General features: G+C 39.8%; 1 pseudogene; it reads right to left on the reverse strand.

Moving 5' to 3' along the window:
* Positions 1-9220: 9220 nt before the first annotated feature.
* LOC100443579 (eukaryotic translation initiation factor 4H-like) lies at positions 9221-10219 on the reverse strand (annotated as a pseudogene).
* Between the last annotated feature and the right edge of the window lie 407 nt (positions 10220-10626).

Genomic DNA, 10626 nt, shown 5'->3' on the forward strand with positions numbered 1-10626 from the left:
CAACACTATGTTGAATAGAAGTGGTGAGAGAGGGCATCCCTGTCTTGTGCCAGTTTTCAAAGGGAATGCTTCCAGTTTTTGGCCATTCAGTATGATATTGGCTGTGGGTTTGTCATAAATAGCTCTTATTATTTTGAGATATGTCCCATCAATTCCTAATTTATTGAGAGTTTTTAGCATGAAGGGTTGTTGAATTTTGTCAAAGGCCTTTTCTGCATCTATTGAGATAATCATGTGGTTTTTGTCTTTGGTTCTGTTTATATGCTGGATTACATTTATTGATTTGCGTATATTGAACCAGCCTTGCATCCCAGGGATGAAGCCCACTTGATCATGGTGGATAAGCTTTTTGATGTGCTGCTGGATTCTGTTTGCCAGTATTTTATTGAGGATTTTTGCATCAATGTTCATCAAGGATATTGGTCTAAAATTCTCTTTTTTTGTTGTGTCTCTGCCAGGCTTTGGTATCAGGATGATGCTGGCCTCATAAAATGAGTTAGGGAGGATTCCCTCTTTTTCTATTGATTGGAATAGTTTCAGAAGGAATGGTACCAGCTCCTCCTTGTACCTCTGGTAGAATTCGGCTGTGAATCCATCTGGACCTGGACTTTTTTTGGTTGGTAAGCTATTGATTATTGCCACAATTTCAGCTCCTGTTATTGGTCTATTCAGAGATTCAACTTCTTCCTGGCTTAGTCTTGGGAGGGTGTATGTGTTGAGGAATTTATCCATTTCTTCTAGATTTTCTAGTTTATTTGCATAGAGGTGTTTGTAATATTCTCTGATGGTAGTTTGTATTTCTGTGGGATCGGTGGTGATATCCCCTTTATCATTTTTTATTGCATCTATTTGATTCTTCTCTCTTTTTTTCTTTATTAATCTTGCTAGCGGTCTATCAATTTTGTTGATCCTTTCAAAAAACCAGCTCCTGGATTCATTTATTTTTTGAAGGGTTTTTTGTGTCTCTATTTCCTTCAGTTCTGCTCTGATTTTAGTTATTTCTTGCCTTCTGCTAGCTTTTGAATGTGTTTGCTCTTGCTTTTCTAGTTCTTTTAATTGTGATGTTAGGGTGTCAATTTTGGATCTTTCCTGCTTTCTCTTGTGGGCATTTAGTGCTATAAATTTCCCTCTACACACTGCTTTGAATGCATCCCAGAGATTCTGGTATGTTGTGTCTTGGTTCTCGTTGGTTTCAAAGAACATCTTTATTTCTGCCTTCATTTCGTTATGTACCCAGTAGTCATTCAGGAGCAGGTTGTTCAGTTTCCACGTAGTTGAGCGGTTTTGAGTGAGATTCTTAATCCTGAGTTCTAGCTTGATTGCACTGTGATCTGAGAGACAGTTTGTTATAATTTCTGTTCTTTTACATTTATTGAGGAGAGCTTTACTTCCAAGTATATGGTCAATTTTGGAATAGGTGTGGTGTGGTGCTGAAAAAAATATATATTCTGTTGATTTGGGGTGGAGAGTTCTGTAGATGTCTATTAGGTCCGCTTGGTGCAGAGCTGAGTTCAATTCCTGGGTATCGTTGTTGACTTTCTGTCTCGTTGATCTGTCTAATGTTGATAGTGGGGTGTTAAAGTCTCCCATTATTAATGTGTGGGAGTCTAAGTCTCTTTGTAGGTCACTCAGGACTTGCTTTATGAATCTGGGTGCTCCTGTATTGGGTGCATATATATTTAGGATAGTTAGCTCTTCTTGTTGAATTAATCCCTTTACCATTATGTAATGGCCTTCTTTGTCTCTTTTGATCTTTGTTGGTTTAAAGTCTGTTTTATCAGAGACTAGGATTGCAACCCCTGCCTTTTTTTGTTTTCCATTTGCTTGGTAGATCTTCCTCCATCCTTTTATTTTGAGCCTATGTGTGTCTCTGCACGTGAGATGGGTTTCCTGAATACAGCACACTGATGGGTCTTGAGTCTTTATCCAGTTTGCCAGTTTGTGTCTTTTAATTGGAGCATTTAGTCCATTTACATTTAAAGTTAATATTGTTATGTGTGAATTTGATCCTGTCATTATGATGTTAGCTGGATATTTTGCTCGTTAGTTGATGCAGTCTCTTCCTAGTCTCGATGTTCTTTACATTTCGGTATGATTTTGCAGTGGCTGGTACCGGTTGTGCCTTTCCATGTTTAGCGCTTCCTTCAGGAGCTCTTTTAGGGCAGGCCTGGTGGTGACAAAATCTCTCAGCATTTGCTTGTCTGTAAAGTATTTTATTTCTCCTTCACTTATGAAGCTTAGTTTGGCAGGATATGAAATTCTGGGTTGAAAATTCTTTTCTTTAAGAATGTTGAATATTGGCCCCCACTCTCTTCTGGCTTGTAGGGTTTCTGCCGAGAGATCCGCTGTTAGTCTGATGGGCTTCCCTTTGATGGTAACCCGACCTTTCTCTCTGGCTGCCCTTAACATTTTTTCCTTCATTTCAACTTTGGTGAATCTGACAATTATGTGTCTTGGAGTTGCTCTTCTTGAGGAGTATCTTTGTGGCGTTCTCTGTATTTCCTGAATCTGAATGTTGGCCTGCCTTGCTAGATTGGGGAAGTTCTCCTGGATAATATCCTGCAGAGTGTTTTCCAACTTGTTTCCATTCTCCCCGTCACTTTCAGGTACACCAATCAGACGTAGATTTGGTCTTTTCACATAGTCCCACATTTCTTGGAGGCTTTGCTCGTTTCTTTTTATTCTTTTTTCTCTAAACTTCCCTTCTCGCTTCATTTCATTCATTTCATCTTCCAGGGCTGATACCCTTTCTTCCATTTGATCGCATCGGCTCCTGAGGCTTCTGCATTCTTCACGTAGTTCTCGAGCCTTGGTTTTCAGCTCCATCAGCTCCTTTAAGCACTTCTCTGTATTGGTTATTCTAGTTATACATTCTTCTAAATTTTTTTCAAAGTTTTCAACTTCTTTGCCTTTGGTTTGAATATCCTCCCGTAGCTCGGAGTAATTTGATTGTCTGAAGCCTTCTTCTCTCAGCTCGTCAAAGTCATTCTCCATCCAGCTTTGTTCCGTTGCTGGTGAGGAACTGCGTTCCTTTGGAGGAGGAGAGGTACTCTGCTTTTTAGAGTTTCCAGTTTTTCTGCTCTGTTTTTTCCCCATCTTTGTGGTTTTATCTACTTTTGGTCTTTGATGATGGTGATGTACAGATGGGTTTTTGGTGTGGATGTCCTTTCTGTTAGTTTTCCTTCTAACAGACAGAACCCTCAGCTGCAGGTCTGTTGGAGTACCTGGCCGGCCGTGTGAGGTGTCAGTCTGCCCCTGCTGGGGGGTGCCTCCCAGTTAGGCTGCTCGGGGGTCAGGGGTCAGGGACCCACTTGAGGAGGCAGTCAGCCCGTTCTCAGATCTCCAGCTGCGTGCTGGGAGAACCACTGCTCTCCTCACAGCTGTCAGACAGGGACATTTAAGTCTGCAGAGGTTACTGCTGTCTTTTTGTTTGTCTGTGTCCTGCCCCCAGAGGTGGAGCCTACAGAGGCAGGCAGGCCTCCTTGAGCTGTGGTGGGCTCCACCCAGATCAAGCTTCCAGGCTGCTTTGTTTACCTAAGCGAGCCTGGGCAATGGCGGGCGCCCCTCCCCCAGCCTCGCTGCCGACTTGCTGTTTGATCTCAGACTGCTGTGCTAGCAATCAGCGAGACTCCGTGGGCGTAGGACCCTCTGAGCCAGGTGCGGGCTATACTCTCCTGGGGGCACCGTTTCCTAAGCCCGTCGGAAAAGCACAGTATTTGGGTGGGAGTGGCCCGATTTTCCAGGTGCTGTCTGTCACCCCTGGAAGGGGAACTCCCTGACCCCTTGCGCTTCCCGAGTGAGGCAATGCCTCGCCCCTGCTTTGGCTGGCGCACGGTGCGCTCACCCACTGACCTGTGCCCACTGTCTGGCACTCCCTAGTGAGATGAACACAGTACCTCAGATGGAAATGCAGAAATCACCCGTCTTCTGCGTCGCTCGCGCTGGGAGCTGTAGACCGGAGCTGTTCCTATTCGGCCATCTTGGCTCCTCCCTCCCAATTTACTTATTCTTATTTTTGCATAGCATTTCATGATAAAGGTGTACCTTTTTTTTATTCATTCACCCATTAATGACATTTGGCTTAATTTCATTTTATGGCTAATGTGAATAAGACCGCTATAAATATTTACATATAAGTCCCTGTGAAGATAAATGTCTTCATTTCTTGCTTAGGAGTTGAATTGTTCTGTACATATGTGTATGTTTAAATTTACAAGAATCTACCAAATGTTGACAAAAGTACTTGTGCAATTTTATATTCCTCTCACTGTATATGAATGTTCCATTTTCCCAAATTATAATCTATAATTGTTCAATTTAGTAATTTTAATTTAATTTTAGTGCTTTTAATGAATGTGTAGTGGTAACTCCTCAGAGTTGTAACTTACATCTCTTTGATGATCAATAATGTTGAACTTTTTTTGTGTGCTTATTGTCCTTGTGTATGTCTTGTTTTGTAGAATGTATGTTTTAATCTTCTTCCCACCAAATATTTGTTTTTAAAATTGAATATTTTAAATATTCAGGATTTAAATGTCTTGTCATATATAGATAATATTTTAAACAAATTTCTCTTATTTAGTGTCTAGGCTTTACATAGTCTTAATTATTTTTATTCAATTTTTTCTCTGTCTTTTTTAGATTTTCTTATTTTTCTATTTTTAAATGTATTTCCCTTTTTTCATGGTATTTCCCAAGACCATCCAATAATTTTTATTTTAAATATTGTATTCTTTAGTTATAATACTTTTTATTCTTTTTTATATTTTGTATTTCTATTCTAAAATTTCATATAGTTTTACTTACTATGATAATATTTTACATTGCTTCAATGAGCATGTTTATAATACTTGAATTTATTTATTTATTTGTTTATTTTGAATTCCAACTGGGTCATCTTGAGTTGTCATATTTTGACTGTCTGTTTCCTTAAGAATGAGTCACATTTTCCTGGTTTTTAAAAATGTGATACATATTTGAAACTCTATCTTTGACATCATGTGGTTATGTTGTATGCACTCTGTATTCTGTTATATTGCTCTGAAAAGTAGTGATGGTTTTATAACAGGAACTTAATTTGCTTAGGCAGAAATTAGGAACTTCCATGCTTCTGGTGTATGACAGATAAAATCTCAGTTCAGTTTCTTAATTCTGTCTCCAAGGGGCTTTATTTTGCCCTATGTAATCATGGTTCATAAATGACCTGAAATTTGGACTGGTTTTACACACAGAAATAGGATTAAGTCTTCTCCTCACTGTCTTGCTGGTGTTTTCCATACACACCCTTGTAGCTGGGCTCTTTCTTGTGTGTGTGTGTGTGTGTGTTTTTTTTTTTTTTCAACCAGAAAGATGGCTGGTATTTCTATGAGATTCTACCTGCCTGACACTGAAGTTGTTGAGATTATGGCTGCTTTTTGGTAAAGTCGCAGAAAAGGAAACTTACTCCACACTTCTTGCTTGCTCCAGGTTTAACTCTTCCACTAAAATTGTCTGCTTTTCTTTAGTTTCTAGATTCCTAAGGCATATCCAGAGTTTGTAAAAATTATTTTTGGAAGTATTGACTTGTTAGGAATATACATCTATATATCATTATGGAGGGCATTTTTAGATTAATTGCAAAGTTTTTAATTGATAAAGGACTATACTGGTTTTCTTTTTTAAAAAATCACTTTTGATAGTTTGTTTCTCAAGGAATTCTTTCATTTTGTCTTGATTTATTATCAAAATATTATTTAAAATATTACCTTATTATCTATTACAGCAGTGGTTTTCAACTGAAGGTGATTTTGCTCCCAGGAGATATTGGTAATATTTGGAGACATTTTTGATTGTCAGAACTATGGGTTACTACTGGCATCTAGTGGGTAGAGGATAGAGATGCTAAACATCTTCAAATGTACAAAATAGCCTGCCACAAAAAAAACTATGTAGTTCAAAATAATGATAAAGCTGAGGTTAAAAAAAAACTCAGTTTGTGGGATTGAATGTGATGTTTGTTCTTTGATTTCTTATATTATTATTTTGTTGATGTTAATTATTTTTGAACAATCCAGCTAAAAACATTCATCAATTGTATTGCTCTTTTGAAAGAACTAACTTTTATTGTATTGAATTTTATTGTTTGTTTTCTATTCCATTGAATTCCATTCTCATTTTTACTGTTTTATTTATTCCACTTTCTTCAGGTCATATTTGCTCTTGTTTCTCTAGCTTTTTTCTAATATTAAAATTTAAAGCTATAAATTTCCCTCTAAGAATGCTATAGCTGCATCTCTCAGCTTTTTTACACATGGGTTATTAAAAAGTGTGTTTTTAAAATTCCAAATATTTGAGGATTTTTTTCTAGATATTCTCATGTTGGTTAAGTTTGAGTATAATTTGCTTTGGTTAGAGAATAGACTATAATGCATTCTATTTCTATGTTAATAGATACACTATCAATGATTTGAATCCTTAAAAATTTATTTAAAACAATTTGTATTCTGTTATTGAGTGGGTGGATTGTTTTATAAACATCATTAGGTCAAGTAACTTGATAGTTTTGTTTCAATTTTGTATATCTTTACTGATTTTATGTCTTCTTTATGTATCAATTACTCATAGAATAGTGTTAAAATACAACAATAGTTGGAGACTTTTCTATCTTTATTTTAAATTCTGTCAGTTTTCATTGCATGTATTTTGAAGATTTGTGAGTTGCACTCAGACAGTCAGAACTGTTACATCCTCTTGCTGAATTGATCTTTTATCATGCTGGATTGCCCTTTTATCCCTGGTAATATTCCTTTTTTTCTGCCACCACTTTATCAAAATTAATATAACCACTATAGCTTTCTTATGTTTAGTATTTGAACAGTGTATATTTTTTCTATTCTTTTACTTTTAATCGTTCTTTGCCTTCACATTTTAGACAGAATAAAGTTGGATTTACTTTTTAACTAGTATGAGAAATGCTTCCTTAAATTCAGAGTATCTGAGCCAGTTATATTTAATGCAATTATCAATACTGTTTGTTGTTAAAGGTTGATTTTAAATGATAGTTTTAAATAATCATGTTATTTTTGTTTTATGGAATCTGTCATTTGTTCCATTCTCCCTTTTATCCTGACTTTTTTTGGGAACAATTTTGTATTTCTTAGGATTGCATTTTACTTATTATTGGCCTATTACATATGTATTTTAATTTAGTGGTCACCATGTGGCTTATGTTATGCATCTTTAACATATCATAGTCTACCTTTAAATAATAATCATGCCACCTTATCTATAATGTTATGCTTTATAAGATAATACTTTCAATGCCCTCAGTCAGTAATCAGTTATTTACTTGTTGGTAGAGGAAGAGGAAGTATCATAGAAGTTCCACCTTCATAGGAGTAAGCAGATGGTCTCTTATTCTTTCTTAATTTCGTCTTGTTCACAAATACCAATTAGTTTTACAAGGCTAGCTATCATTTATGTTAATGTCTTATTTCTTGTTCTATTGTTTCAGAGACGACTGTGTTATGCTTTTCAACCCCAGGGACTCTATAAGCTCTCATTTCAAGAAATTATCATTAATATATTTTCAGACTTCTGGAAGTATTATTCAATAACTAAGGATGATCCATTAAACATCATAATTAAAATAATAGTGAGATAATTTTCTAAGTGTTGGAGATCTTTGTGTCCTGTAACCATTGTATTTACATTTGTTATGGAAATCACATATTCTTTTTCTTTTAATATTACGTAAAGTTTTCTTTTATTTAAAAGATCATTCAGAAAATACCATATCCATAGATTTTCTTTCTGTCATATAGCTGAATGTGTTGTGTTTGGAATTCCATTCTTACATTTACAAGTCAACTGGATTGCCCAGAAGTTTAGATGCATTTGCTTTGTTCTTTATCTTATCCACATTGAAGATGTAAGTAGGTCATCTGAAAGCATTGGGTTTGATTACAACCACATAATGCATGTCTTTCTGAAGTTAAGTATTGGTGTTACACAAATGGTTCTTATCTCAGAAGCAGAGAAGCTGACAGGTGGAAGGAAGGAGAGAGAGTTCTGTGGATTGCTGAGGCCTTGTAACAAGACACAGTCGGAAAAGCAGGATGAAGGCTGGTGACCAAATACTAAGCACATTCCACTGGGCGCCCCAGGCCACCCTGGCCCTGCCATCACCTGGTGAGGGCCTCTTTCCCGGGCTCCTGCTGCCGGCCGCCCCCAAACTGCTCCCCATAGGACAGACTGGGACTTGGGTACTGAAGGATTTTTCATCTGTTCACATGCAGGCGTTCAAGCTCAAAAGCCTAACCCCTAGCACTCCCACGTAAGTGCTGAACCCTGCACATGGGAACAATCCAGTGTGTCCCCAAGATGTGGCTGCAGACCTAGACAGCTGCAGTCCTCTACCACTATATGAAGGTTCCTGACAGCTCTGCATAGTACTTTAATTTATCAAAGGAAATGAGTAAAGTGCCAGATTCTAGACCCATTTTGGCTCTGAACTGAAGGGGAGGTGGGAAGCACAGTATCTCATTATGTTGCCTATACTAGGAACAGATCCACACAACACACAGGCAACAGGGATAGGGGGAAAGGCCGCATCAGCGCTGCAGTCAGCCCAGCGCAGCGCCAGCACCACTCCCTCCACCCCCAAAGTGGCTTGGCCCAGCAGAAAAGAAACCAGCTGGCCCTTCACTGCACCTGGCCAGAGAGGGGAGCCTCCACCATGCACGGTGAAAGGAGTGGACTAGCTGGGACACCGCCTCGAAAGAGCGGTAACAAACACGTGTGAATGCATGCGAGCATTCACTGCATCTTCTCCATGGACTCCCTACTGCTCTTCTATGGCCCCCACTTTCAGCCTCACTGTTTCTTGTGTGAGCCTATCTGCTTGGACAGTCCACTGGGGAGGGGATCATGGAGCCAGGACTCCCTCTAAATAGGAATGGAAAGGACCCTGCAGATATTTTTATTCTACTTGTGAAAACAAGGTGCCTCGGAGTCTCTATATCCATCACAGCTGAATACCAATAAGGTCCCTGCCGTTCCCTCTGTCAGTGACTCTGGTTTTTGTTGGAAGCCCCAGCAATACAGAACTCAACATGCAGGTCAGAAGAGAAGCACTGAGGAAATGAAAGGAAACGCCTGGAGTTGGGCCAGTGTCTAAAGTAAAAAGAGAAAGCAAAGGAATAATGACGCAGCACCGCAGCCCAAACGCCCCCCCTCCCCCCCACGGCGGCCGCCTCTGCTCCTCCAAGGAACCGCACGTGCTGCTGGGAAAACAAGGAGCAGGAGGAAAAGGACAGAAGGAAAATGGGGAAGCAGCGGAAGAAAGAAAAAAACGCACAAACAGGCACTAGATAGATACAGCAAAGCCCAGAATGTACTAAAAACCACTTGTTAACAGCTGACATGAACTCACAAGCTGTGTTTCCCCTGTGAGGAGGCCAATGGCAGGCGCGGGAGTGGCGGCTGCAGAACGGCTGCCGGGGGACTCACCAGGCTGTGGTCCCGCTCTAACCCCCTACGCCCCATTCCCTCCCAACCACAGGCTCATTCTTGCTCCTTTTGAACGACTTCCTCTCTAGGCCTGGCACCCCGAAGATAGCAGAGTTGGGATTGGCTACTTGATTGAGGGGTGTCGCGACTGTTCGAGGTTTAAGCTGGAGTCGTGGTCTCTGTGCTCTTTCCTCTTCTGTAGGTTCTCTGAAATCCATGTTGGATCCGTGGAGGGGCGGGCCATCTCTGAAGCGGCTGCCCATGGGGGGGGCCTGTTCACCGGTCACCTGGGCGACTACCTCCCCTGCCCCCCAAGAAGTCATCCCTGAAGCCTCTGTCATCTGGTCCACCTTTTCTGAATCCAAAGCCACCATCTTGTTTTCAGTCTTCTGCAATGTCCACACGAAGTGACCGATCGCCCAACAGTGCACCATCGTATGTCAAGGCTTCCTTATGGGAATCCACTTCATCGAATTCTACATAGCAGAATCCTTTAAATTTATGTGTCTTTGTCTCTGACTAGCCGTACACTCCTTATGCTGAGATCCTTAAAGATAGCATCTATGTTGCCCTGAACCGTATTAAAAGGTAGATTTCCTATGTATGCTGTGTAGCGGTGCTCTGTGGGCAACTCCTGGCTACGGGAACCATGGCCACCAGCACTGCCACGGGACCCTCTGCCACCGCCGAAGCTGCTGTAGGCTCGAAGGTAGGTATGGAAGTCCGCCATTTGCTGTCTCCGCTCTGAGAGGAACCAGGGAAATCACATATTCTAAGAGCACTGGGAATTTGGGGATATGCATTCGTAGCCCTTGCATTTATTCTCTTGTGGTTGATGATTTGTAAATTGACTTAAAAAAACCATAAAACAAAGACCACCTGTTTTAATTCTGTTAACTTGCTGCAGGATTCAATCATATTAAAGGATGAACACAGGGTTCTTCAAACGACGGAAAGCATTCTAGTTATTCAATGTTGTGCACTTAATACTGCAAAAAAAGTTCTGTTTTAAAATTATGTAAAACACTGAATGATAATAACATTAAGAGTTCCCAATAGGGAGGTACTTTTGGGAGCAAGGTGGAAGAATAGAAGGCTCCATCAATTATCCCTCTCTACCCGCAAAGACACCAATTT

The sequence above is a fragment of the Pongo abelii genome, chromosome 12, assembly GCF_028885655.2.
Source record: "Pongo abelii isolate AG06213 chromosome 12, NHGRI_mPonAbe1-v2.0_pri, whole genome shotgun sequence".
In the NCBI taxonomy this organism is placed as follows: domain Eukaryota; kingdom Metazoa; phylum Chordata; class Mammalia; order Primates; family Hominidae; genus Pongo; species Pongo abelii.